This window comes from Mercurialis annua, linkage group LG7, assembly GCF_937616625.2.
Source record: "Mercurialis annua linkage group LG7, ddMerAnnu1.2, whole genome shotgun sequence".
Lineage (NCBI taxonomy): Eukaryota > Viridiplantae > Streptophyta > Magnoliopsida > Malpighiales > Euphorbiaceae > Mercurialis > Mercurialis annua.
In genome coordinates this window covers 1,441,373-1,447,792 of record NC_065576.1, presented here as the reverse complement: position 1 = coordinate 1,447,792, position 6,420 = coordinate 1,441,373, and the positions used below count along the sequence as shown (strand labels likewise).

Here is a 6,420-nt window from a genome sequence, read left to right as displayed (position 1 = left end):
TTATTGAAAAATATAATTATATATTACATAAATTATAATAAATTGTTAAAATAATAAATTAAAGAAAATAAATATATGTTATCAAAAGCGTTTAGTCCAATATTTCAAATAATCTCTACAAATAGTACAAAATTCTGTTTAATTGAGTAATTAATTTGATTAGAAAATAGGACATATATGTCTCTTAATGTCCATTATTTGGTAATTAAATTTGAAATAAATAAATATTTTGATTTAGAGTGAAGAAAATTAAACTAATTAAATTAAATTATAAAAAAATCCATAATACTCATTAAATTCGGACCGAGTCGAACGGGTTGAAAGGGTTTTGGCCGGGTTGACCGGGTTTGAGCCGGATTATTGAAAAAAGGGTTTTATGGGTGTTCCGGTCCGGTTAAAACACCGGTTCCCGGATTTTTCGGTTGACCAGGCTGGGCCAGGTCGGTTTTGACAACCATGCTAAATAGAGTAAAATAATTATTAGCTGAATTTGTAAAAGATATACTCAAAAAATCGGGCAAAAAGTCATACCAGTCATTAATTTTATGGAATAGATTGATATAATTCAAATTTGGTCCATTTTGACAATTTAATCCAATACATATGCTGTTATATTTTTACAATGTATAAAGGTATTAGGTATATGTTAAAAGATTAAACATAAATATATTGAAATTCACATAAAATATTAAAAGAAAAATATAAATATATTGAAATTGACATTAGATATATATATATATATATATATTTTTTCAACGTGATATATATATCTTTTTAAGGACAAATGACTAAAAAGACTAAATAGTTGGCGAAAATTTTGTTTATTCCCAACTATTCAAAAGTATCCGTTTTATTCTGAAACACGTGTGTTTACTTCCAAAATGTTCATCCGCGAAAAGGCATAAGTCTAAGCTGATAGGCGAAGACTTATGCCTTTTCGCGGATGAACATGGCTTGCCATTTATTTGCCACACATAACAAAAAAATACAGATAAGTTCTTCAGCTTTTTCTTTGCAAATTTTTATTAACCTTAAAATCTAAATCGCTTCAACTAAATCTTTAAATTTAAAAAAAATTCAAAAACATTAAGTTTTTTATGAACATTTTATAATTAAATAAACAATTACATAAATTTATAATTACTAAATTAAATTCAAATTTTTTCTTTAGTTAAATCAAATTAACTAACTTTAGTTATTTAATTATAAGTTTCTTCAATTAAAAAAAATATAATTTAAATATCATTGTTTATTGGAAACTATTTATATGTTTAAATAAAGGCTTTATCATCAAAAAATATCAAATTTATACGTCTTGTGTCATGACCAGTGTTTTAAAAACCGAACCGGTAGCCGGTTTCCGGTTCAACCGGTACAATGACCGGTTCAACCGGTTTAATAAATTTAAAAAAATTCTGATTCACCGGTTTTATGCCGGTTCAATCCGGTCCGATCCGGTTCAACATCTGGTTTTTTGCTGGTTCATTCCGGTTTAACCGGTTCAACCCGGTCCAACCAAAAGATCCGGTTTTCACAGTTTCAGACCGGACCACTGGCCGGTTTGCGGTTCAACCGGTCCGACCGGCCAGCCCAGTCCGATTTTTAAAACACTGGTCATGACTCATAAGTTATAACCAAATCTTTAAAAATTCACTATATTTAGCCAAATCTTATATGTTGTTGTTTTTTTCCAGTAATTTTTAAATCGAACCGGATTTATTGTCCACATGTCATTCATGTCACTTCCGATTCGGATTCTATTTTAAGAACTGGATAATATTTAAACACAATTGACTCTTATTATTTCTATATTTTTGATTATATCAATGCAAGTTCATGCTGTTAATATTGAATTTAAATTCACCATGTGCATCATCACTACCGTGGTAATACTAACTACTAAGTCCCTCTGGTTTCGGGTCATTTCAAATTGTTCTAGCATTTATAAATGGGATAATTTTTCTTTGGGTGATGTGAATTTGTTCTCTTTTCAAATAAAAGGCATAAAGAAATCTTGCTATAGAGATAATTTTATTTGGAGTGTGTTCATTTATAAAGTGGGGGATGATGCTTTAATTGATTTATGGAATTATAATTCGATGAGTTCTGCGACTGCTATTAATCTTTTCCGAGTCTTTATAAACTCTCGAATCAAAATCATGCAACTCTTATGTAAATTGCGATGATGGGCGGCGTTGGAGGCGTAGGTTACGTGATGTGAAAAAATGGTTGTGTTTAATGCTTTTTTGATTAAGTTTTATGAGCTGTTTTTTGTGGCTGAAAATATTGATATTTGATGTGGAATTCGACTACTAGAATTTATTCTTCGGCCTCTTTTAGTAGGTTTATTTATGTTGCTAGAGAGTCGAGTACAACAACAGTCTCTAGTCCGTTTCAACGGTCATTGCAGCCGCCACTCCTGGTCTTCTTTAGCAAGTCTCGACAGTCCCTTAATTCTTCAGTTTGGCATCGGTAGGGTACGACATCTGTGATTAATGTTGGTTTGAATTCTCCGGTTGGTATATTTTCAGAGAAATTCTTAGGTAGACTCGGTCTACCATGTCATCCGTAGACTAACCTATCACATTATGACACGTCATTAAAATGATGACAATCTTGTAAATTCATGTTTTACTTATTTACACCTTTGAATAGTAATATTACAAGATTGCCATCATTTTAATGATGTGTCATAATATGATAGGTTTGGTCTACGGATGACGTGGTAGACCGAGTCTATCTAAGAATTTCTCATATTTTCAAAACTTTGGAAGTCTTTTAAGAAATTAAGCCATTTTTTTTCAATGATTATATCTTGTTCCAGGAGGAAATAATGCGAGACTATAGGAGTTGCGTGGATTATTCTGATATGGGAGATTCAAAATTGCAGAAATATAAAGATTTTTAGACTAGATTATATTGATAGAGGAAATTATTTATGGGGTTTTTTCATGACAGTCTTTTACTTTAGGTGTTGTATTTTTTTTATTTAGGTTTTGATCTATATACGGATGGGGGGATAGGCAAATTTACTGAATAATCCTTTTCAATTTACTACTAAATAAAAGTTTTATAGTCATTAACTAATTAATTATTTAATTAATCACTATTGTAATTAAAGTCCTAATTAGAATAGGTAGGTAAATTATCTCAATTTAATTTTTAGTATGTAAAAAATAACTAAATTTGTCTAAATTAGTAGGAATATCTATTTTTTAGTTTGATTGAACTACTAAATTAAAATACTGTATTTGGTCAATGTATTATTATTTAAATTTCTATCTTATTATTTTTAAAGATATTATTAATAAAATTAAGTTAATTATTTAATTATGGTTATTATAAAATCAAAAGAAGAATAAATTCAGTATGGAAAAAAATTTAATAACCGTATATATTATATTTACTTTTATAAAAATTCTTATCTATTTAATATTAATTATAAATAAAAAATTGATATAATTATAATAAATTTACTAATATATTCATTGAAAAATTACGTTACGAGCCACGTGCATAGCACGTAATGCGAAACTAGTTTTTTTAAAAGTTTTGATTGCATTTTATTTTACTTGGATGATTTGTTTTGTTTTTTTTCACTTAATCGTAGTATCTTTGGTGGAATTGATTTTCACTTTTTGTATTAAAGTTTTGTGTAAATTATTGTATGTTTTGTGGGCTTTAACAAAATCTTACATTCGTAATTTTTTTTATAAAATAATAATTTAGATACCTTTAATTATCCCTTATTTTAAGGATGTTGGATGTTGTTGATTCTGCTGTGACACTTGCATTTAGAAAAAGAAAATTAAATTGTACCCACTCCATTATCAAATAATTGTGCTCTCCCCACACAATGCCAAAAATATATCAAATCTTTTCGCATTGTTCCAAATTTGGAAAATCCTTTATAATTTTTAAATATTTCAATTTGATAAAATAGAATAATTTCAACTAATTCTGACTAGACCAAAAGTACCATATTATGATTTTTAAAATATGAAATAATCTTCTTTTATACAACTGGTAAAAGTGTATCCAAATCACTAAATATGTAATAAGGGTCATATCAATAACTCGTGATTTATTGTTTCTGTTTTTTGTGGCCTTTTAGATATGCATTCATAAAAAAATAACTTTTATACCCTTCCAAAATATCCAATAATTGAAACGATACAAAAAAGATTAGTATGGTTCTATGTCAAGATGACATGCATAATTTGAAAAATGGTCCAAATTTTATATGAATTGTTTCTGTAGTGGCATATTTCTTTGGATTAACCGAGCTGCTCGTGAGCAGCTCGGTGTTCGGCTCGATAAGAGCTCGGTTCGTGTTCGTTCGTATTCTAAACAAACCGATCGCAACCTTGATTTTATGTTCGCTAATATAAACGAGCCGAACATGAACAAAGTGGTATTCGACTCATTTACGTTCACGAGCAGTTCGATTAGTAGTTCGTAAACAAGCTCGTGAACGAGCTCGAATAAGAGTTCGTGAACAAGTTTTGAACAAGCTCGTATATAGTTCGTGAACAAACTCGTTTATATATTCGATTAGGTGTTTGTGAACTAAGTCATTTTTAAATTAATTTATATAATTATCTTAAATAATTATCAAAATTACATAGAGTAAATAAAACTAAGTAGTTCTGACATATTCTATCAAAACTACGTAGTATTGATGTAAGCAAAGTTTAAAATCCATAACCCCTAAAAGTAAAATTGAAATACAAAAATTTAAAACTCTAAAATTAAAACCGGTAAGCCTAAATCTTATGTGTCGCCTTTCACTCAAACTGTCACCCTTTTCTTCATTTTTAGGTGTTGTTTTTAATTTATTCAGCTCGTATTCAGGTCCGTTCGTTTAACGGTTATAAGTAGGGGTGTAAATGAACCGAGCCGAGCCGAGCTTTGGAGTGTTCATGTTCGGCTCGTTTAGCGAACAAGGTGTTCATGTTCGGTTCATGTTCAGTCGAGCTTTGAATGGAGTGTTCATGTTTGGTTCGTTTAGATTTTATAGTGTTCATGTTCGGTTCATGTTCAGCTCGTGTTCGTTCGTTTAGCCGCTAAATGAACAAGTTCGCGAACGAGTTCACGAACAAGCTCGATAAGTACTAAACGAGCTCGTTCACGAACAAGCTCGCGAGCGAGCTCGATAAGTACAAAACGAGCTCGTTCGCGAGCCCGCGCATTTAGGGAATAAACAAACGAACACGAGTTGTTAAACAAACAAACACAAATATGAGCTGAATAAATTAAAAACAATCTAATCGAGCTCGTTGACGAATATGACCTAAATAAATTAGAAACATAATTATATAAATTAATTTAAATATTAATTAGTTTGCAAACACCTAATCGAGTTTCTAAACGAATTTGTTCGTGAACTATATACGAGCTCGTTCATGAACTTGTTCACGAACTCTTAATCGAGCTCATTCACGAGCTTGTTCACGAACTCTTATTCGAGCTGTTCGTGAACGCAAACGAGCCGAACACCACTATGTTCATGTTCGGCTCGTTTATATTAACGAACATAAAATCAAGTTCGAGCTCGGTTCGTTTAAAATACGAACGAACATGAACCGAGCTCTTATCGAGCCGAACACCGAGCTGCTCGCGAACGGCTCGGTTCGTTTACACCCCTAGTTATAAGAGATGAGTCCGTGTTCGTTCGTTTAACCGTTAAATGAACATGCTTATGAACGAGCTCGTAAACGAGCTTATTTAGTACTTATCGAGCTTGTTCGCAACTTTATTCGCGAACGAGCTCACTTAGTACTTATCGAACTCGTTCGCGAGTTTTTTCGTTTAATGGCTAAACGAACGAAGACGAGCTGAATACGAACTGAACATGAACACTATAAAATTCAAACGAACCGAACATGAACACTGAGCTCCATTCGAAACTCGATTGAACATGAACCAAACATAAATCCTTTTTTTTACTAAATGAGCCGAACATGAACACTCCAAAGCTCAGCTCAGCTCGGTTCATTTACACCTAATTATTTTTGTATAAGTGAGCAGCAACAATTTGCCGATCTTTTTCAACTGCTGTCTTCGGTTTCCTACAATCAAAATAGTGCAGATCACTGTTGCTGGCAGGATTGAACAGGTTTGCAACGGCCTCCTTCAACATTTTGGCGTTAATTAGACACGGCCAGGTCTATTTTTGACAGTTTGAAAGTTCAAAACTCGGAATTAAATTTTATTTTGCGTTTCTTGCTCGGGATTTATCGTTTTTCTCACTTTGTTTGCCTGAAGAATCGGGTATTCATATTTTTTTTTCACTGTGATTTTTCTGGGGGGGTTTGTTCTTTTATTCTGACTAGTTTCGCATTACGTGCTATGCACGTGGCTCGTAACGTAACACGTCAATGAATATATTAGTAAATTTATTATAATTATATCAATATT

General features: G+C 31.4%; 1 non-coding gene across 1 annotated transcript; it reads left to right on the top strand.

The window, feature by feature from the left end:
• The first annotated feature begins 4,138 nt into the window (after positions 1–4,138).
• Positions 4,139–4,242, top strand: LOC126658894 (U6 spliceosomal RNA). The gene has a single exon (XR_007634461.1). It is a non-coding gene; the product is annotated as a U6 spliceosomal RNA (small nuclear RNA).
• The last annotated feature ends 2,178 nt before the right edge of the window (positions 4,243–6,420 follow it).